This window comes from Eptesicus fuscus, chromosome 3 (assembly GCF_027574615.1).
Source record: "Eptesicus fuscus isolate TK198812 chromosome 3, DD_ASM_mEF_20220401, whole genome shotgun sequence".
In the NCBI taxonomy this organism is placed as follows: Eukaryota; Metazoa; Chordata; class Mammalia; order Chiroptera; family Vespertilionidae; genus Eptesicus; species Eptesicus fuscus.
This window is the reverse complement of record NC_072475.1, coordinates 22,152,790-22,176,514: the sequence shown is the minus strand read 5'-3', so window position 1 is coordinate 22,176,514 and position 23,725 is coordinate 22,152,790. Positions and strand designations below refer to the sequence as shown.

Sequence of the window (23,725 nt, the reverse complement as noted above, 5' to 3'; positions counted from 1 at the left end):
TCCACTCAATTCTTCGCTTATTCTAAAAATGTACAAATCTCCTGGGAAAGGATCCGATGTGTCTGTGAGGGATGGGAGAGAAGGTGGAGACATCTGGGGGGCAGTTCTGGCGAAGCTCCTCATTCTCCGCACATGAAAAATCACTACTTGAATCTTTTGAGTAGAAACTCTAACAACTTAGAACTGAATTCTGACTTGAATTAAAACATGTTTTCCATTCTCAAACTGGGTAAGTGCACCTCATATGTAATCGTTTTTGTCAGGTCCTCCCGCATCAAAAAGTGTGGCTCTTTAGACCAGGCCCTGCATGAAAAGTGCTTTGAGTTTGAGACCCATCCCCCATTCCTTTTCTTTCACTATTTTGCCTTTCGCCTCCCCAGGAACCATTGAATGGGGCAAAACATCTGCAGCCCCCAGCACTGGCTCCCAATGATGGCTCAATGGAGGCTGGCTAAAAGAATCCCAAGGTTATGTTTCTAGTCACTTACTGTTTGGGAAACTTATTACAGTTTATTTATTCGTGTGTTTATGTTAGTCTTTGATTTCAAATGAAAAGAGAAGGAATTGAAATTTGAAATACTACTAAACATTTATGTTTATAAGTATATTTATCTACATGCATGTGTTAAATTGAATGTTTAGAGGTTATTTTAACTTCCATGTTATGGGTATTTTGCTATTCCCAAGGTCCTTCCTATACATTTTCTGACTTGACTTTCGTAACAGCTCTATGGAACCCATTATTATCTTCTTTCTCCTCGTCAGGAGGAAGGCACAAGAGGTACGGAACATATTTCCTGGATTGTGCTAGTCACTTCCCAGAATTCCATTCATATGCATATCATTTCATGTAATTCTTTCAATGGCACTCTGAAGTGGGAATTGCTTGTGTGTTTATGTCTTTACCAGGGAGACTCACCCAGCTTTCAAAGAGAGAACCAGGACCCAGCGCCCTACGCTTTGGTTTGTTGGACCCCAATGTGCTCTTGTTCCCACCGCGTCCTTCCTGTGGTGGCTGTTTGCTCTCCAGGCACCACTGCCTCTGTCTGCAGAAAGGGCTTTGTTTCAGTCCTGCTCCCGGAGGCCTGGGCCAGCTTTGGGAGGCACATTCGGCCAATATAGCAGGTGCTCCCACTTAATGAGGAACGGGGCGGATGCCTCACCTAGAGTGCCCCCAGCTCTGAAATCCTGTTGTGAGGACGTGGAAAGGTGCGAGTTGATGCCTCTCTTCCCAAAGGCAGACATTTTGCTGCTTTTACCCATGTGCAATCAATTACTGCTGACTGCCCACCCATCACCTCAATGGCATCCTCAAAAGTCAGTTCACTTTGCCTCAGCACCTGGCAACTGTAGGCCTGGGGACTGGGAATTTCCTAGTCACCCTTTATGTCATTCTGCCTACTTCATTCTATTTAGTGAATAGAGTTTGTCTTTCCACCCCCACCCCCATACACACATCTCTATTCTCCTGACCTTGTTGTGCTGTTGGGTTTTTTTTTTTTTAACCTAGAAACATTGGCTCCAGTCAGGGTATATAAGCCAGGGAACGTAAGGGGGGAAATCAATGCCGGCCTCTGGCTATCATTTAAACAAAATAGAATCAACTTCTGTGGACATCTGCTATTCTCCGGCTAAATTATAGTGTCAAAAGTCTTGAAATTGAAGAAAGAACAGCACAAAAATCTGTTTTATAAGTGATACACTTTTGTGGTTCCAATTTTTTAAAATGCATTTAATCCCTTATTTCTTGTCTCATCCTCTAAAACTAAGATTGGACTGGGCTTAATAAAAAATTCATCTGGATTAAAATGCAGTAATCCATTTCAAAGCCAGCACAGGTAAAGCCATTTTGTGACAATTTTGACTACTTTTAAACAAACTCTTGCAAATGTTGTCAACTCTAGTCTTCAGGGAACATTTCAACATGGCGCCCAGAGGGAACCTTCAAACCCGACAGCCACTTCCTCTTTGTCAGGAACAAGAAGGAGGGGTGTTAGAGAAAACAAGGTCTCCCCATTTCAGATGTAGAAATAACAATAAAAGTGACTGCACTCCAAATGGCTCGCTGGAAGACACATCCCAGAAAAGGCAGTGTGAGGACCTAATAGGTCATGACAGCTCAGATACAGAAGTTATCTCCCTACAGTAGGGGCGGCCTCATTACCCACTTCTGGTTTAGTTTTGCTGCAGCAGCCATGAGTGATGAGGCCACCCTTATCTCACCAAGATGAAGACCATATTCTCCAACGCTGTGACATGTCCTTTCTGTGTAACCACTTATGGCATAGATTTCATTTCCTAGCTGCACACGTGCATCACACACACACACACACACACACACACACACACACAGACCCATCAGAAGAAAGAACTGCCTGTTTTTAAGTGACATTCCAAGATGAATGTGGCACTACTGACATGTTGAAAGAGAACACTTCCCCCCCCAACACTCGAATGACTTTCAAGAAAACCAACTCCCCTTTCTCTATCAATATGGTTTTCATACTGATTTAGCTCCCTGTGCCAAAACATTTTAGAAATGGCAGCAGCACATCTTAAAACCCCCAAAGGGACACCCCTTGTCTGAGAAGTGGAAAGCACACAGAATCCTTGTCTGTGAGGTTCCAGCGGGCTGGATCGTCTCTGTCCCCTTGAGCCATCGGTGACACAGAGCTGACAAAAATGCACGTTCTCAGGTCGCTTCTCTTGGAAAGCAGGGCTCCGGGGGGCGGCCTGGTGACCTGCAGAGTGTGTAAGCCTTAGCCCTGCTTAAATCAACCGGTCGCTCTACATCGTGCTTTCTCTTTTTGGTCTTAAATTATTTATTAAAAGGCACAGCATCGGTTAGGGCAACCTCATCAAGATGGAGAACATGGATTCAGCGACTTGTGCATGAAAATCTGCAACTCAAATCAAAACTGTGGAGAAAACTGAAACAGGGACAGAAGGCACGTGACTCAAAAGTGAGGCGTTCCCCTTCCTGATTTCAGTTCAGAAGAAGAGATGGCTTGTAAATATTATGGTTTCGTTCACCAAATGTTTCTTCCCCCCCCCTCTTTTAAAGTAAAATGCTTTTAGAAACCCCCAACTTGGCTTTCCCTCATAAAAACGCAGGGAACCCTGCTTAGGGTCAGTTGTGTGCCACCCTTTAGGAGGTTTGTGTGGGGTGGTTGGGAGGTGAAGAAGGGCTGGCTGCTCTCTTTTTCTTTGCTTTGATGGATTCCTCCCCTCATAAACCATAGCCCAGCTCATAATTATAATGCAAAACAGCATCCCTACAGCCTGCTTGGTGCATTTCAAATCTGAAGTTCCTTGAAGTTCTAAGGATTTTTAAATATTGATATTCATTAATTGCGTGGCTTTTTGTGACACAAATGCACATTACACACTTTCATGTGCTGGAAACAGCTAAAAATGGCATGGCACAAATGTTTACATGGCGGTTACCGAAAACGGTACCATGCTAATATATGTCTGCTTCTTAAATTCTGTTAGCAGTTGTAAGACAGTCAGATACCACCCGTGGGATCTTGTGCCCTCATGAAACACAATTACAATGAGAATATCTCATTATCTCATTGGCTTTAGCTTACTGCTCTGTTTCCATGGTTTCAAATACACAGAGGAGTCTGAAACTAAGAGTGCTGCTAACAAAGAACATATCCTTGTACAATGACATCAGATCATGTTAGACAGAATAGGCTTAATTAAATACCCCCTGATGGAGGCCAAAATACAGAAGTTGGGTCTACTTTTTAAAAAGGAAGCCAGCCATTTAAAAAATTCTACTTAATTTACTTGGGAATTTTGAATTCCTTTATCACAGCCACTGCAATAATAAAAACAAACTGAACTCAGAACCTGTTTAATATTCACTGGTAGTGGTGGGAAATTAAGGGAATGGGGAAGAAATAGACCACTGTCAGAAGAGAATGATGTCAGATGTTGTTTTCTTCCTAGTGTCTGGCTACTGAGCCAACCAACCCTCAAACTAAGAAATTGGGACAGTTCTGTGGGTGCAAACTACTGGGCCCTCTGCTCACGGCGTGCCTGTGGAATTTAAAGCCCAGATTCCGGCCTTCCCCAGTGAGATCTGGTTCAGTCAGACACACGTCATTTTGCCCTCTTTGCTGACACATTGAGTGTCTAACTTTACAAAACTGGAATTATACTATTTTTTACGATGGGAAGCAAGTTGATTTATTAGAAGAGAAATCACAAGTCTGGGCTGTTGGATTTCCGACTGCTGGGGAGCTTGCCATGGTTTGATAGATTTCCAGCCCCTGGCTTCCTCTGCACTGAGCAAAGGGCCTCGCTACTCCAGCCAACATGGCTTATGTTTAAGCAAATCTTCAAAATACACTTCAGTATGAGAAATCATTAAAGTCTCAGAGTTACCCTATTGGATAACTATTTTCTCCCAAAGGCCTGAAACAGCTTGTATTTTTCTATGTTGTGAAATTAATTTCCCCATAATGAAAATCTCCCTTGTCAATGTGAAGTGTATCCCCCCACATACACACACATATACACACACACACACACACACACACACACACACACACACACATTATAGCAGTAAAAAAAAATTTAAATCACTTATAGGCCCTGGAGACTATCGGGTGACATAATGTGACAATAATGACATCCCTAGTGGTGTTAATTGATTTTGTCCTGGTAGAGGGTAATTTGGCTTCCACAGTGACTGCTGGATCATGGACTCACTGATTGGTCTGCCTAGGTAGTATTACCATTAATGAACAGAAAACACACTTTCCTTCTTAAAAGATACTGGTAATTATGGGGAAGGGAAGATGGAAAGCCATAGGTTCTTAATCGTTTAAGGAGAGTTAATTCTGAGCTGTTTGCATTAAAAGGGGATATATGGTAAGAGACTGTGAATTAGCAATTCAGAGTCTCACTCCATAAAATCCAGCTGCTTTTATGCTACTCCAGGAAGATCTGTGAAAAACTCAAATGATTTGTAAAGTGCGCTTTAGCAGAAAAAAAATAGCAATTGGCAGCCGCATGTGCTGTGTGATTAAAAGTGATATATCATCTGTCAAGCCGGCTTACTTTATTGGTCTACATTCCTTTCTTTATGGCTTCTAATTGGTGTGATTTAAAAAATATTTTTCAAATGAAAAACACATCTCAATCTAAATTGTGTGTGTAGAATAAGACATTCAGATAATTCTAATTTTCAGAAGAATTGGAGAGATTTGAGAGTCACTCATGCTAAAATCAAATAATTGAAGTTATGTAAATAGAAATGATGTTACCCATATTGGTTAAAGCCACCATTATTCTCTATGTCACCAAGCTGAAAACTTTGGAGGCATCTCCATTCATTTCTCACCCAATAAGTTCAACTTGTTATCAAGTCCTATCCATCCTACCAGACCTGTTGATATTCTGTCTGTGGGTACCAGTTCTGCCCTAGCAGTTGTTTATGGATAGTATCCATTCCGATGGGTCAACATCTGTCCATACTAGTTGTTAAATATTTTGTATTTCATCCCTGCTTCCTACCATTTAAATATATTTTGAATCAGGTTCTTTATCTCTGTTGACTTGGTACTGCCCTAGGTCAGATTTTATTTATCTCTAATCTGAACTCTATACTAGACTTTTTAAAGGGTGATTATTAGCTAATAATTTTTTTTATAGTAACAGACTTTGAATTGGCCTTTTTACTCTAATCCATACTCTATACTCTAGCTATGGTTACTTTTTATATTTATATAAACTATTTTTTAAAATTAGAAGTATAGAGTACTTAGTGAACAAATTGTAAGTCTATTGCTGTATACTAGTAGTTTTAGAACAGAAGCTCACAAGAAGTGTGAAAGACCCATGGGAAATTGTCTCCTAACAGAAGGATGCAGGTTCAGCTAAAGTCTAGCCTCATTGTAATCCCATGGGGAGCTCTGGATACTTGTGGCCCCTTGGACAAGGGGGTTGGATTTTTATATTTCCACTAGAGGCCCGATGCATGAAATTCATGCATGGGAGGGTTCCCTCAGCCCAGCCTCCACCCTCTACAATCGGGTACCCCTGCACCCTCTCGCAATCTGGGACCCCTGGCTCCTAATCGCTCACCTGCCTGCCTGCCTGCCAGATCGCCCCTAACTGCCTGATTGCCCCTAATCACCTCTGCCTGCCTGCCTGGTTACCCCTAACTGCTCCCCTGTAGGCCTGATTGCCCCCAACTGCTCTCCCCTGCCATCCTGGTCGCCCCCAACTTCCCTCCCCTGCTGGCCTGATCTCTACCCCAACGGCCCTCCCCTGCTGGCCTGATCACCCCCAACTGCCCTCCCTGCTGGCCTGATTGCCCCTAACCCCCTGCTGGCCTGATCTTATACCCAACGGCCCTCCCTTGCTGGCCTGATCACCCCTAACTGCATCTGCCTCAGCCCCCACCACCATGGCTTTGTCTGGAAGGAAGTCGGACGTCCAGAAGATGGCTGGTTTACCCGGTTTAATTAGTGTATTACCCTTTTATTAGTATAGATAGATTATATAGAATAGGATTGCTTAAGTGGGGAGAGGAAAAGCCTTTTTTAGCAGGAGGAGATGCTCTTGGCAGACAAAAATACATAATCCCTATATCTGGACTGATAGCCAGCCATATGCACTATACTGCCAAACCAGTCATTAAAAAATTGAACCGCTTTCTTATACTTACACCAAACAGCTGTTGCCTTTAAAACCCCTCCTCAGCCCCCACCTTAGGTTCTGCCTTCACAGTTCACCCAGATTAGGTTCTGATTGGTTGGTTTCTATGCCAGTCAGTGTCTCTGGGCCTCTCTCTGGGCCTGATTTGCAGCCACTGTGGCAGCAGTGGGTTGTTAGGCCTCTGGCCCAGCCCCAGGTTGGAGGCTAATGACCTCTCCACTCCCTGCCCTCCCCTCACCCCCGCCGCCCCGACCACTTGCTGGCCACCAGCCTTGCTGTGATAGGAGCCTGTGGGCTGCGGGAGAGGGACCAAGAGGTGCTCCATGCACTTCCTGGTGAGCGGTCGTCTGTCTTGTCATTTAGGTCATGACAGTCCCTGGCCTTTTATAATGTAGATATTACTCAACCATTGGCTGTGGATCACCCTGATAAGAAGGCACAACCTCAGGAGTAGTATTTCCAAGTGGAGCCATTTACTTTGGTCTAGGGTAATTCTCAGAACAAAAGTGTATCTGGGAAGCTGCTAGAAGCCACCACTCACCACTAATGTCAGCTTAGGAAAGGATACATTGAGAAAGGGAGACCTGGGTGGGGTACCAATAATGACATTAAGTGTCACAAAGCAAATATGCTCAGATTATCACAATCCAAATTAGGAAATGGAGCATTACCAACCCTCAGAAGCCCCCTTTTGTGCCTCCTCCTGATTGTTTTCCTCCCACTTCTCCATAACAACCACTGTCCTAACTTCTAGAACCATGGATTGGTGTCTGTTGTTGAACTTTATACAGATTAAATCATACAATATGTACTCCTTTAAGTCTGGTGTTTTTCACTAAACATTGTGAGATTCATCCATACTGAAGTGTGTAGCAGTAGTTCATTTTCACAGCTTTATAGTATTCCACTTTGTGAATGTACCACAATTTATTTTCTTTCTTCTGTTAATAGGCATTTAGTTCATTGTGGTTTTTGTCTATTATGACTAAAACTTTATAATATTCTTGTGCGTTATTTTTATGTTCACATTTCTGTTGAACTTGTTGATTCAGAGGATATGTATATGTTCAGTTTTAGTACCTGCTGCCAATCCCTTTTTGAAAGTGGTTGTCCTATTGATACCTTTACCACCAGAGTAAAAATATTTCATTTATTCCTTAGCTTTATCAATCCTTGATCTTTATCAATCTTTTACATTTTTTTTTGCCTTTTTGGTGAGTATGTAGTTATTTCTTATTGTGGTTTCATTTGTATTTCTCTGACAACTCATAAGGCTGAACACTTTTTCATATATATTTTTAGCCATCTGGATATCTTTTTTTTAAAGTGCTTGTTTCAAATGCTTAGCTCACTTTCATGTGTTGTCTTTTAATGATTTGTATGAGTTCTTTATAGATATAAGGTCTTTACCAGATACATGTATGCAAATATGTAAATAAATGCATTCTTCCACTCTGAAGGTGCCTTTTCACATTTTTAGTGATGTCATTTGTGAATAAAAGTTCTTAATTTTAATGTTATGCAATGTATCAATCTTTTAAAAATGGTTAGTGCTTTTAGTGTCCCATTCAAGAAGTCTTGTCTTTCCCAGATCATAAAGATACTACTTTTGTGTTCCATCTCTGAAAGTTTTATTGTTTTACATTTCACATTTAAATCTAGAATTCATCTGGAATTGATTTTTGAGTATTATATGATATAGCTCTCAAGATTTATTTTTTTTTCCATATGAATATCAATTGGCCTAGTACTATTTTTGGAAAGATGATTCTTTCCACACGCACTTATTGTTACCCTCATTGTAAGTCAAATGACCATAAATGTATGGTCATCTTCTAGACAATATATTCTGTCCCATGTATCTATTTATCTTGTCTTCACATGTGTGGCCAATTTCACAAACTCTTAATTATAGCATCTTTATAATATCTTGATATTTAGTAATATAAGAATTCCAACATTTTTTTCTTTGTCAGGGTTATTTCGACTATTCTTTGCCCTTTGCATTGTCAAATAAAATAAAAAAGTAGCTTGTCAATTTCTAACTACAACAACAACAACAAAATATTGTTAATTGACCCTTTCGTCATTATGATACTCCTTTGTATCTTTAGAAATGCTCTCACATTTATCTTATATTAATATAACTATGCTTTAAATTTTTTTCATTTATTTGAGAGAAAGACATCAATTTGTTGTTCCACTTATTTATGCATTCATTGGTTGATTTTTGTATGCACCTTGACCAGGGTTCAAATCCACAAACTTGATATATCAGAGTGATGATCTAACCAACTGGGCTAGCTGGCCAGGGCTACAAAGAGAAAACAAATGGGAAATGGTAGAGTTAAACACAACTATATCAGTAGTTACATCAGATGTAAATGCACCAAATATTCCAATTAAGAGACAAAATTTTCAGACTAGATAAAAATGTAAGTATATGTAAATTATAAATGACAGATGCTAAATAAAAGGAGAAGGAAAGATAGAAAAATCAAAGGATGAAAAACTTTATACCAAGTCTGATGGTTACTTTTATGTATCGATTTGACTGGATCACAGGGTGGCAAGATTAAACATTATTTCTGGGTGTACCTGTGAAGGTGTTTCAGGATGAGAATTGGTAACTTAGTGAAGTAGATTCTTCTCGCCAACGTGTGTAGGCATCATCCAATCCATTGAGGGTCTGAATAAAACAAAAGGAAGAGGAAGGAATAATTTGCCTGGCTCCCCCTTTTATTCTGAGTCTTGTTGAGCTGAGATATCTCATCTTCTCTGGGGAGCCCTGACCAATGCATCAGAAGCATAGTTATATCACATCCCATACTAAATGAAATACATAAAAGAAGTTCTTTAGACAAAAGGAGAATTCTTCAGAAGAAATATGATAACACGTAAACACAAAAGATGGGATGGGAAAATGGAGTTTAAAAGTTCTGCTTTCAGGAAATGTAAAAATACTAAGTGAGGATACATGTAATTTTAAGATAATCACTCAAAGCATAGTAAAAGAATGCCAAAAACAAATACTCAAACAATGAGAAAGAAATAGAATAACAGAAACACTGGCTTAATAAAAAGAAGACAAAAAAAAAAAAAGGAGAAAATAAGGAACAGGAATAGACGAGGTAGTGACATGTAATCTCAGTTTTTGTTTCTTTGTTTTTAATTTTATTTCACCTTTTTTTTCAAACTATAGAGGTATATTATAACAAAATTCACCAATTTTAAGTGTATACGTTAATAAGACTTGACAGAAATATGCATTTGTGTAACCACCACCATGATCACAATATAAAACATTCCCATTTCCCTAGTGCTTTTTTGCAGTCAATCCTTGCCTCACAACCCCACTCCCTAGCAACCATTGATCTGCTTTCTGTCTCTTAAATTTGTCTTTTCTAAGATTTCATGTATATGGAATCATATAGAGTCTTTAGTTCTGGCTTCCTTCACTCAGCATAATGCTTTTGAGAGTCATCATGTTGTATATGTCAGTAGTTTGCTTCTTTTTATATTGTTATATATCTGTAGTTTTAAAAATGTGCTATGTGTATCACTGCTTCATTTATTTTTATTGTTCTACTAGAGGCCTGGTGCATGTGCATTGGTGGGATCCCTTGGAGTGGCCTGCGGGGATTGGGCCGAAACCAGCAGTCCAACACTGCCTGCCATTCCTGCCTGCCGCTTCTGCTCATTCCGGCCCTGCTGCACCTGTCCATGGGCTCATGCCCAGTCAGTCCCTATCAGGAGAGGCAAGGGTTGCTGCAGTGATTCTCGCCAGCTGTGAGCCCTGTGCCTGGCACCTGTAGCTCAACTGAGCAGCGCTCCTGCTGTGGGAGCACACTGACCAGCAGGAGGCAGCTCCTGCATTGAGCGTCTTCCCCTGGTGGTCAGTGCACATCATAGTGACTGGTCTTTTGGTCATTTGGTGATTCGGTCACTTAGGCTTTTATATATATAGACTAGTGGCCCGGTGCATGAAATTCGTGCACGGGGGTGTGTGTCTCTCAGCCTGGCCTGCATCCTCTCCAATCTGAGACCCCTGTGGGATCGGGCCTAAACTGGCAGTTGGACAACCCCCTCGCAATCCGGGACTGCTGGCTCCTAACCAATCACCTGCCTACCTGCTTGATCACCCCTAACCACTCTGCCTGCTGGCCTGATTGCCCCCAACTGCACCCCCCTGCCGGCCTGCTCACCCCCAACTGGTCCCCTCTGCTGGCCTGCTTGCCCCCAACTGCTCCCCCCTCCAGCCTGATCACCCCCAACTGCCCTCCCCTCTTGGCCTGATCACCCCTAACTGCCTCTGCCTCAGCCCTGCCACCATGGCTTTGTCTGGAAGGACTTCTGGAAGGTCTCGTGGTCTAATTAGTATATTACCCTTTTATTAATATAGATAGGATATGATATACTGCCATAACTATAACATATGTACCAGTATTACTCTATGAGAATACATACTTCATGCGATAGGAAGGCATCTAATATATTACATTGTATATGGTGTAAGTAGTAGAAAATACTGTATTCATAGCAATAATATACACCCTGTGACTTCCCTTCCTGATTTGGGAATGGTTCCTCAGTTCTTTGAACATTTCCTGGCCCCTACTGTATTTTTTTTTTTGTCATTCAGTGTAACTTCATTTACTATTTATTGCACATGATTTGAGGTCTTTAATTTCTAACCACCAAAGATTCAAAGGACTATGTTTTTCATGAAGTTTAACATTAACATCAGTGAATTCATGTATTCATGTGTTTTTATTGTAAACATCTGAATTATTCACATTGTCATAGATCCTGAACTCATAAGCATGGACCATGCATAGGCTGGCAGCAAGCCAGGAAGCCACTCTGCAAGCAAACAGATACTCTGCATAAGGAGAAAAGTCATAGCACAACATTTAATGTCCAACCTGAGTCACCTCAGAATGTTATATATATTGACTTCTTAATTCATATAGTATTGGGAACTCAACCACTTGGTTGGTGACGGGGTTGACCTGGTTTCAGGAGGATTATTCCTGAAATAAGTGAGGAAAGGGGGGCTCAATCTTTTCTTGGTTGCTTGCTCCTCCCCAGCACCTTCATCTTTCTTCTCGTCCTCAGCTTCTCAGGCATCTTCTCCTTCACCTTCACCTCCTTCTTCTTCCTCCTTTGCATCCTCATATTCTTCCTTGACATCTTCTTCCCCTTCCTCTCCTTCCTCTTCATCAGCCACTTCCTTCTCCTTCTCTTCCTCTTCAGCTTCTCCTTCAGAGGGGGGTTCATCCTTAGCTTCCTAATGGTCTCCTCCACCTCGATCTGCTCCTCCTGGACGTAGCTGGTGTGTTAAGAAGGGAAGGAGTGAGCGGACATCAAGTAGGAGCTAGTCTGTAAACCACCTTAGGCAGATCGACCAAAGATCTGGGAACTCTGGGTGTAGCCACTGGCTATGCTTCCCATGCTGGTGAAACTGAGCCGGGTCTCCTTACCTTCCTGTAAGCTACAATGTCAATGTCCAAACCCACATTGAGGAGATTCTGGTATTCTTTTAAATATCATGCCATTTCACTCTTTGTAGTTCTCAACTCATTTTCTAATTTGTTGATTGTGTCCTGCATAGCACTAACATCGGAGTTCTGCTTATCCTCCAGCTCTCACAGCTGCTTTCCCAGAGCTTAGTTCATGCCCCAGCATGCTTTGATCTCCAGGGTCTTGGCCTTGAGCAGGCGGCGGCTTTCAGACACCTTGTCCTTGGTGGCGCGCACCCCATAGGTGTTCTTGGCAGTGCTCTTGGTCAGCATGGTGAGCAGCTCTTGTACCATTCTTCTGCATTCTGCATGTCCTTGGCAGCCAGCTTCTCCTACTGGGCCCCGATGTCCTTGAGCGCTGCAGAGAGGGCGGACTTAGAGAACATGTCCATCTCCACGGAGATCTGAGCTACTGGATCTGCACCTGCAGCTCGGCTATCTCCTCTTCATGCACCTTCTTCAGAAAGGCAATTTAGTCCATCAGGCTGTTGATGCGCTTTTCAAGCTCAGCGCCAGCGAGAGCCGCCTCGTCTGCACCTTTGCGCGCCTCTATCAGCCAGCCCTCTGTGTCATCATGGTTCAGCACCTCTTCCTGGTAGCATGCCTGCAGGGTGCTCCCTTTCCAAGCCCTGGTGCCTGCTAACTGCCCACTGCCCTCTCCTCGCCAGGGACTGGGCGCGGTGGGCTGGGGCACAGGCATCCCATTTTCATTAAAATGTTCAACCCCGGCCTGCTCCACCTCTGTCCACAGGTGGCCCGGGGACAGACAGTGATCCCAGAGACCCTGGCCACCCCTGCCTACCTGGGTCCCTATGGCGGCCTCGACCCAGCGGGCAGCGTCAGGCTCAGCCCGCCTGGCCTGCCCGGTTACCAATGGCTGCCTGGACCCCGTGGACAGTGTCAGGCGCTTCCCACATGGCCTGCCTGGTCCCTGATGGTGGCCTGGACCCTGCAGGTGGCAACAGGCGCTGCCTGCCAGGCCTGCCCAACCCCGATGGCAGACTGGAACCCGCAGGCGGTGTCAGGCACTGTCTGCCAGGCCTGCCCGGTCCCAATGGCGGCCTGGACCCCGCGGGCAGTGTTAGGCGCTGCCCGCCAGGCCTGCCTGGTTACCAATAGCTGCCTGGACCTCTCGGGTGGCTTCAGGCACTGTCTGCCTGTCCTGCCCAGTCCCCGATGGCGAACTGGACCACGCAGCGGCATCAGGTGCAGCCCGCCATGCCTGCCCGACCCCAATGGCAGGCTGGACCCTGCGGGCCAGGACTTCCCTGTCCGCGATGGCTCCCTGGACCCCACGTGCAGCATGATGCACTTCCTACATGGCCTGCCAGTCCTAATGGTGGCCTGGACACTGCAGGCATCGTCAGGCACTGCCTGCCTGGCCTTCCTGGTCCCCCATGGTGGACTGGGCCCTGTAGTGGTGTCAGACACAGCCCGCCCCTCCTGCATATGCAAATTTACCCTCCATCTTTGTTGGCTTAATTTGCATATCACTCCTGATTGGCTGTGGGCATAGGGAAGGTACGGTCAATTAGCATTTTTCTCTTTTATTAGTGTAGATATACTGCAATGTTTATCCATTCACAAGCTGATGAACATTTGGGTTGTTTCTGGTTTGGGGCTATTATGAATAAAACTGCTATGCATATTCTCATGAAAGTTTTTTTTTTTTAATGAACATACGTTTTTATTTATTTTGGGTAAAGATCATGGGAGTGTGATTTCTGAATTCTATGGTAATTATATATCACTTTCTAAGAAATTGCCAAATTGCTTTCTAAAATTGCTGTACAATTTTGCCATCCTACTAGCATTGTATGAGAATCCCAATTGGTTCACATCCTTGCTAACACATTTTTAGTCTTTTAAATTTTAGCCATTCTAGTGAGTATGTAGTGACATCTCATTGTGATTTTAAATTTATTTCTCTGATGACTAATGATACTGAGCATTTTTCAAGTGTTTATTGGACATTTGTGCTTCTTCTTGGTTAAATAATCTGTTCAAGTCATTTTCACCATTTTAAAAATTGGATTGTTTCTCTTACTGTTATTACATTGTAAGTTTTTCTTTATGTATTCTGCATATAAGTTCTTTATCAAATATGAATAGTGCAAATACAGCTTCTTATTTCAACCTGCCTTTGCATTTTCTTAACAGTGTTATTTGAAGAGGAAAGATCTTAATTTTGATGAAGTCCGATATCAGTTTTTCTTCTATGGTTTATATTTTTGTTTCTTATTCAAGAAATCTCTGACCTTTGATTCAAGTGCATACTTGAATTAAATATCATCCTTTTTATTTTCTATGAGTTTTATAGTTTTAGCTCTCACATATAAGGGGTTGTGTTGTTTTTTTTTAGTTCATGTCAAGGTATTGTTGTATAAATTTAGTAAAGGTCAAGGTTTATATTTTTGCACATACATATCCAATTTAGTTCTACACCATTGATTGCAAAAGCTATTCTATCTTTATTGAATTACCCAGGCATTTTTGTTGAAAATCAACAATCTATATGTCTATCCTTAAGCCAATACCATATTATCTTCTTACTGCAGCATTATAGTAAGTCTTGAAATCTGATAGTGTAAGTCATTCAATTTTTTAAAACAAAATTTTTGGCACCATTCTAAGCCCTTTGTATTTCTGTGTAAATTTTAAAATCTGTTTGACAATTTCTGCAGGAAAAAATATAAAAGGCCTGCCTGGGTTTTTGAGAGGAGGGAGTATTGCGTTGAATTTATAGATCAATTTTGTGAAAATTGATGTCTTAATATTAAGTATTCTAGTCCATGAATAGGGTATGGCTTTCTATTTATTTGTCTTCTTTAATTTCTCTCGGCAATATTTCATAGTCTCCATTGTACAGCTACTGCACAATTTTTGAAAAAATATTCTTAAGTATTTTAATTTTCATGCTTTTGTAAATGGAATTCTTAAAATTTCATATTTTAATTTTTTGTTGCTAATATAAAAATACTAGAGGCCCGGTGCATGAAATTTGTGAACTTGGTGGGGGGGGCATCCCTCAGCCCGGCCTGCCCCCTCTTGTAGTCTGGGAGCCCTCAGGGATGTCCAACTGACGGCTTAGGCCCGCTCCCAGTGGGAGCGGGCCTAAGCCATCAGTCAGACATTTTTAGCACTGCTGTGGAGGTGGGAGAGGCTCCTGCCACTGCTATGCACTTGCCAGCCATGAGCCTGGCTTCTGGCTGAGTGGCGCTCCCCCTGTGGGAGCACACTGTCCACTGGGGGCAGCTCCTGCATTGAGCGTCTGCCCCCTTGTGGTAAGTGTGTATCATAGCGACCAGTCGTTCCGCCATTCAGTCGATTTGCAAATTAGCCTTTTATTATATGGGATAATTTATTTTTATCCATTGACCTTGAATTCTGCTACTATGGTAATTTTCTACTTACTAGTTCTCACATTGTTTTGTAGAGTAGTTCTAAAAGCTTTTCCACAGTTTTTTTATTTTCAGATTTACTACATAGTCTATCATGGTTTAAGGGAATGAAGATGGTTTTACTTCTTCCTTTTCTTTCTATAAGTCATTTATATCATTTTTGTTTTACTGAATTGGTCATAATGTCCAATATGATGATATAAATGATGGCAGTGAACATCATTGTAATAATCCTAATTTTAGGAGGAAGAATTATCATATAATTTCAGGATTTTTTTGTTTATTTCTAGTTTTTTGAGAATTTAATAACTCTTGGATTTCGATAAGTATTTTCTCTCTCTCTCTCTCTCTCTCTCTCTCTTTGAGATGCTCATATCATTTTTGTTTTTTGGTCCATTAACCTGGTGAATTATACCAATTTGTTTATGAAGGTTAAACCAAAGTTGTATTCCTGGGGTAAATTCCCCTTAGGTGTTATGCTTTTTATATATCACTATATTCAGTTTTTAAATATTTTATTTGTTTTTTTGCATCTATATGCACAAGAATATAGATCTGTTGTGTGTTTTTTTTTCTTGTAATGGCATTGTCTTGTTTTTCTTTTTGTGTAATGCTGGCTTCATAAAGTGAGGTTAGAATTATTCCCTCTTCTTCTATTTTCTGGAAGGCCTTTATTATTGAAGAACTAGAGGCCCGGTGCACAAGATTCGTGCAGGGGGGTCCCCTCAGCCTGGCCTGCACCCTCTCCAATCCAGGACCCCTCTGAGGATGTCCGACTGCCTGTTTAGGCCTGATCCCACCGGGCCTAAACTGGCAGTCGGAAGTCCCTCTCACAATCTGGGACTGCTGGCTCCTAACCACTCACCTGCCTGCCTGCCTGATTGCCCCTAACCACTCTGACTGCCTGACTGATCACCCCTAACCCCTCTGCCTGCCTGCCTGATCACCCCTAACCACCTCTGCCTGGTCCCTTCCAGCGTGGCTTTGTCCAGAAGACATCCGGTCTATCTGGTTTAATTAGCATATTACCCTTTTATTAGTATAGATACTTTGTTCAGTGATTTAGATTTACATTTCTTCTCTTTCATCCCATTAAAGAAGATATTTTATTGAAGAGACTGTCTTTTTCCCATGTATATTCTTGGCTTTTTTGATGAAAATTAATTGATTATACAGGCATGGGTTTATTTTGGGCTTTCACTATCCCATTGGTCAATGTGTCTGTTTATGCCTGTACCATACTGTTTTGATTACTATAGCTTTGTAATATAGTTTGAAATCAGGAAGTTAATGCCTCAGCTTCATTCTTTTTTTTCTCAAGATTCCTCTGGCTATTCAGAGTCTAATGTGTTCCCATACAAATTTAACGACTGTTAGCTCTCTTTTTGTGAAAATGTAATTGGAATTTTGATAGTGATTACATTATATTTGTTTATTGTTTGGGGCAGTAGGAACATTTTAACAATATTAATTTTTCCAGTCAATAAGCATGGAATATCTTTTTGCCTAGCCATTATCTTTCTAATTGTTATTGTTATTTGACTCCAGCTGTATGTATATTAGATATATTCAGTGAGTCTCATACAACTTCTGTTTTCTATATTTTCTAGACTTCAAGCTTCTTAAAGTTGCATACTTCTGCTAACTTATATTTTTGTATTACTAATTTTCTCTTTATCGGTTTTAAGTTTTAGAATGTCTATTTAATTCTTTTAAAAATAGATTCTGTATCTCTGATAAAATTCTCTATTTTGGCATTTTCTTTACAGTTCTTTTAAATTCCAGATCACATATGGTTTTGTTTTTATTTTCTATTTTGCCTTTTGTTTTTATCCTTGACATACCAGGTAATTTTTTATTGAGTTCCAGACAGTGGGTATGATCAATTATAGAGATCCTGGATAAAATTATCTTCCTCCAGAGAATTTTGCTTAGCTTCTAGTAAGCATTAAGGTACAAGCATGTAACTTTAATCCAATAAATGATTGGCCTGAATTAAAGATTTCAGTCTTTATAAGTCCTAACCTATTTATGATTTAGGCTTATTCTTCATTTTATCCACCTAGCATCCCCATCAAAAACCCAGTCTTTATGAAGCCCTCTTATTTAGCAGATCTTCACTTGCAATTTTTATATCCCTAGCACTATATGGCAGTTGATAGTTAGACGCATAGCTGCTGCTTTCTTGACAGTTTTTTTTTTTTAACTCCTATAAACATTTGTGTACAGTTCTTTTGTGTGTGGACATAGTTTTCAACTCCGTTGGGTAAATAGTGAGAAGTACTATTTCTGGCCTGGATGGTAAGAGTATGTTTAATTTTTCAAGAAACTGATTAACTCTCTTATAATGTGGTTGAGCCATTTTGCACTCCCACCAACAATGAATGATGAGAGTTCCAATTACTTCACATTCTGGCCAGCATTTGATGTTAGTGTTTTAGATTTTTTACCATCCTAATAAATGTAGACATTGTTGTTTTAATTTGCAATTCCCTAATGACATATGATATTGAGCATAGTATTTTCATATACTTATTTGCCATCTATATATCTTCTTTGGTGAAGTGTCTCTGAAGGTAATTTGCCTAATTTTTAATTGGGTTGTTTATTTTGTTATAGTGGAGTTTAAAAGTTCTTTGTATATTTTGGATATCAGTCCTTTATCAAATATGTGTTTTGGAAATATCTTCTTCCAGCATCTGCCTATCTTTTCATTCTCTTAATAGTGTCTTTCACAGAATAACTTTTTTTTCGTTTTAGTCATGAAACTTGTCAAATTTTTCTTTCGTGAATCATGCTTTTGGAATTGATCTAAAAAATCATTGCCAAATATAAAGTCAGCTAGATTTTCTCCTGTTATCATCTAGAAGCATTATAGATTTGTATTTTACATTTAGGTCTGTGATTCTTCCCAGCTTTTAAAATTATTTGCCTACACAACTTACAAATTAAAATAACCTATAAAAGGATTTTAGACTATTGCTTTTTTTTTTTTTTTTTTTTTAATTCTCTGCAATTTCCTTCTTTCTGGAATCATGACTGACTACCTTGGTATCCCTGAACTCCAATTCTTGTCTCTCCAACCCTGTAAGATTGCTGAAAACTGAGCTTAGGTTCTACATCTTCTAGCATCTGCTCTTCCCTCTTCATCCAAGATGTTTATGAACTGGAAGTACCTTGAGAGAAAAACTCAATGGGTTTCTCTTCTTTCTGAGAACCTTAGTTCTTCAAATCCTGGGTGATTTGGTAGCCCTCCAATGTGTCCAAAGAAAATATTAAATATCTCTTCTAGTTGTTTTTTATGAAAGGATTGATCTGCTATGAGTTAGTCTTCCAAAACTGGACATTACAGTTTAAAAGCACCATTCATACATAATCTTTCTTGCCCAAAAGCCTTTGGAGGCTCACCACTACCCACAGGTGTAGTGGGTGTAGTGTAGCCTATGAGAGATATCCTTTATAATCTGCTTCATGTCTGTGTTTCTGGGCCCAATCTCCACCTCACACATGTTATTGTCAAACAGTATCATAATTCACGATGTTTTCTTGTGCTTTTGCACCGTTGCCTGTGTTCTTCCTTTTACCTGCAACAACGTCATTCTGATGGTCCTCCACCTTACCTAATTCTTCATCCAACTACCCAAACCAGTCATCATTTCTAAGAAACGGTCCCTGAGCTCTCTCCCTAGGCAGGATGAACAGTTTTCTCATGTATATTCTCATCAAATATTTTACAAATCCAATCATAGTTCTTTTCACATTGCATTTGGTTAATTGTTCGTGTTTCTATCTCCTCCTTTTCTATCATCAGTGCACATGGCATATAATTGAGAGCTCAATAGGTAATTGTAGAATGAAAAAGCACATGGACTATTAACTCATCTGATCTATTTCACTATCATTTCTCACTTTCATATGTCTTCTCCAAACATTTGTCAGCAATAAAGTTAGTTTAGGTTCTTTCATTCACTCATTCAATAAGTGTTTACCTATCACCAACCATGCATCAGGCACTTTTCTATGAATCACAGGATATGTAATAATGAACAAGATAGAATTAGATATTGGCCTCACGGAGCTTATAGTCTAGAGATGATAAACATTTCTTTCAAAAACATGCTTCTCAAATCATTGGCAGGAAGTAGTTTTAGCCAGAATGCTTCTTTCTAGGCTTTCTTTCTTTACTCTTTGTCCTAGATCTGTTAGGCTAAATGTCATTCTTAGCAACATTTTACACTCTTAACTCTTATTGCTCCCCATGTAGCATGAAAAACAGAAGGGCTCCCATGCTGAGACTTTCCATCTCAAAGGGCAATTAAAATGTTTTAGATAGATTCTGTCAGTCAAGTTACAGAGTATTTCATTAAACAATATAATTATCTTATCTTCATTTTAACTGACAAAATATCCAATCTTTATGTTAATTGATATTACCAACTGAAAGATTGATAAAAACCATTCATTTGATGTTAAATATCTACTTTGATATTAACCCTTTTTCTTAATGAATTGACTCATTTTGGGGATGAGGGCATGGATGATGTTGGGTATATGCACTCAAGAGTAAGTTCTTCATATGTGACAGCTGTAATAAAATCTTGACCATGTTATTTCACATACGTGATCGTTTTCTATGTGATATTATAATGTTCTTTGTTCAGTTTACTATATGGATCTATATCTCTGGAAATCACATAATTCATGGAAGTAAAGATTATAGGTTCATATGAAAAAATTTTTCCTAAAAACAATTTTCCTCAATTTAAAATTTAGAGCTCCCAAAATTTAAATTGTGATAAAAAAAACACCTTTTACACTTAATAATTCTTGTAGCATTTTATTTGAACAGACCATAAACTTAAAAATGATCATTATTTTTTTAAAGATCTGAATTTACCACATTTGTAACACAGGAAGCAAACAAAGCCTGGGAAATTGATATTCGGGCTATATAAACTACACATTGTCTAAGCTAAAATTCCCATTATGTAATGAAAGTTCTGTTTAAGATATCAAACACTACTTAAGAAAACTATTGAGAACTTTAAAAGATGTGTTTAGTGGAAGTCAGCATACAATTATTAGAGCACAAGGGTCATCTTTGAACTGGATGAGGAGAAAATAGTTAACCTTAGAGTTTGTAGCAGCTTTATTTACATTAAAACATTAAAGTGTTGTTTATGAGAGAAATAGAAAATCAGATCAAAATATCTGAGAGATAATAAACAATGAGTGTTGGAGGAAGGAAGCAATTCTGGAATGAATGAGTAAGGTGTCTCTAAAATGCGCACAAATATCACCTTTTTTAGATTTCATACTAATCACCTTGGGTGAGTTAACATTTGGGAAACACATTTCCCACTGATGACACTACAAAGAGGGGCAAAGAGCGGGACCCAGTAATATTCCGCAGTGTAGGAGATGGGCCCAGAGGGAGAGCTGGAGCGTGGGGGTGCCGTTCTGTGTGCAGATGTGCAAGATAATGAGATCAGAGCACAAGAAGAATACCACTTCTGTGGGGCACAGTGCAGTTCACTCCTCAGCTGCAACACAGCTGCAAAGCCTCCTTTGACCATGGAGTACGCAGTACGGAAGAGCACGTGTGGGCCAGGGAAACTGACTGGCCTGCATTGTTTAGAAGCTGCGCAGAAGACAATAGATTGTGACTTTTAGGACATTTACACTTCACCTTAGACTTTCCTTAAAGTATAAACTTTCCTCAGCTTGAACCTGGTGAGGGATATGAAGAAAGCACAAAACTGCAGTGGGCTATTACTTGAGAAGGCTCATTCTTTCTCATTAATGGGAAAAGACACACAACGAAGGATCAGCTTGATGGAAGGAAGTCTGTATATGGGCAAGTTTTCAAGTAGGGACAAGATACTTCACTTGGATAAAATTCATTGTCCTTAGTAACTTTCCTCTCAATCCCAACTCAAGCTCTGTTGAGGGGACATTAGGACCTATGTGGCTTATCCTATATACCTCCCACTTCCCAGGCTTCTATAGTTCTAGGATTCTAGCCTTCTCCTGATGGCCTTGGCCCTCAGTGTCAAACCTCTCCGCTCCTGCCCCAAGGTCTCCCTGTGGTTCCTCAGGCACCATTCTGGACACGTATAGTCACGCTGCTCCAATGCAGAAGTGCCTTTCTCCTCATCTGAGTGCTACCCATGGCCCAGGATGGACCTCAGGCCCTATTTTCATGACCTTCCCACTTCCCCAAGTCTCTGAGTCCTATGGGCTCCCACAACAGTGTTCACATTCTGCTATACCTTATAGTCAGTTGTATATACCTTTGACTTTCCTCGTAGGTGGTAAGTTCCTTGAGAGTCTGAAACATGAGTTGTACATATTTGAGTCCCTTACAGCTTCTAACCAGTAATTTAATTATTATTATTATTATTATTATTATTATTGTTATAATAACAACTTTATATAGCACTCTATAATCATAGTACTCACATACCCATTCTTTATTTATGTCTCACAGCAATCTTGTGAGGGAAATAAAACCAGTAGTGATTTCCATACTTTGCAGAAGCAGAACTTGAGGTTCAGAAAGATTAAGCAATTTATCTTCAGTCACACAGCCAGGAACTAGAGGTTTCTAGACTTGAGTTTAAGTCCTTTGACTCTTACATCCTAACAAAAAGAAAATAAACTCTCAATAACTACTTCTATGTAGGTGCAAGCTGGTGAACGAGCTCATGGAGAAGGGCCTCGGTTGGAATTTGCAGCTGCCCAGAACCTGTAAGTGAACTTGACTTGGAATCAGTCAAAAGGGGTATTTTCAGCTTCATTTTGCTTGGGGTTTGTGTAAGCTCTGATTAAATGCAACCAATCCCTGCTCTTTTCTATTCATCTTGTCAAATAAGAGGCTTTCCTTTCCTCCCTGAGAGGAACACTTGAAGCTGATCAAAGTAAATGGCAGGGATTTTACTTAACACACATGGCCAACCAAACAGAGAGGGCAGGAGATGTCCAGGAGTGAATGCAGAGGAGACGCTAACAAAGAGGCCAATCTGTATGTGCAGGACTAGAGGGAAAATCGTCAGCAGCACTGGCACTGTCAACTGAGGAAACACTTTGAAGGTGACGCGCTGTGGCCTCTTGGTGCCGGGTAGCAGAAGGACATGAACCCAGAACTCAGAAAGAGGCAGCCTCGGTGTCCTTCCCTGGGGCAGCGGGCCAAGGCCCCTTCCCTCTGCGTGCTCCTTCGCATGGGGTTTGTAGAGCCAGAGGGCACTGGGAGGGTGCTCTTCTTCGGAACATGCTTTAATCCCCTTTTATTGGAAACTGCTCCCAGACAAAACTAAGACCACATCCTCTTTTGATGTTAGACATCTGACTTCTCCAGGATGTAGGTTCTAAGTTAGAATGTTATGTCTTTTATTTGCCAATATGAGTTTCTGTAGGACTGATGCTACATCAGTGAAGGCACAGCCATTGAAAAATTAGCTGCCAACTGTTGGTTAAAAAAAAACAAAACACAAGCCAATTTAGAATATTTGCCTCACAGGTCCCTTCCTTAGGCTTAAATCGGGTTTGGACACCACATTGAAAAAGGTAGAAGTCCCAGATATAAAGTTCCCAGGAAAGTGTTGCCTCATTCGGATACTATCGACAAATTCTTCCTTTTCTTTTGTGCCTGTCATTTATACAGTCCTGGGTTCTATATGCTAAACCATGGGACCTCAGGCCCACCCAGCCTAGGATTAAAAGAGGGTCACACAAGGAATGACAGTCTTGCCTCCCACCTGTTCTTGCAGAACCATCAGCATCATGGTTTATAAGATATTTGTGGTGCCTACATGTGCAGTATGTCCACCCTTTCCCCCACAAAGTTCTATTCAATGATTTTCAGGAGCCCTCAGCTCTGTTCATGAATAATCATGATGCCCAGCCAGTATGGCTCAGTGGTTGAGTTGTCAACCTGTGAACCAGGAGGTCATGGTTCGATTCCCGGTCAGGTCAGGGCACGTGCCTAGGTTGTGGGCTCGATCCCCAGGGTGGGGTGTGCAGGAGGCAACCAATCAATGCTTCTCTCTCATCATTGATGTTTCTATCTCTCTTTCTCTCTCCTTTCCTCTCTGAAATCAATAAAAAATATATTTAAAAAAATAA

General features: G+C 40.7%; 1 long non-coding RNA gene across 1 annotated transcript in view; it reads right to left on the bottom strand.

The window, feature by feature from the left end:
- Positions 1-8,963: 8,963 nt before the first annotated feature.
- LOC129147723 (uncharacterized) overlaps positions 8,964-23,725 on the bottom strand; it is a 48,984-nt gene continuing 34,222 nt past the window's right edge. Inside the window, exons 2-3 of the long non-coding RNA XR_008554993.1 lie at positions 9,199-9,367; positions 8,964-8,992 (exon numbers count right to left, since the gene is read on the bottom strand). This is a non-coding gene — a long non-coding RNA (uncharacterized LOC129147723). The remainder of the gene's footprint in view (positions 8,993-9,198; positions 9,368-23,725) is intronic.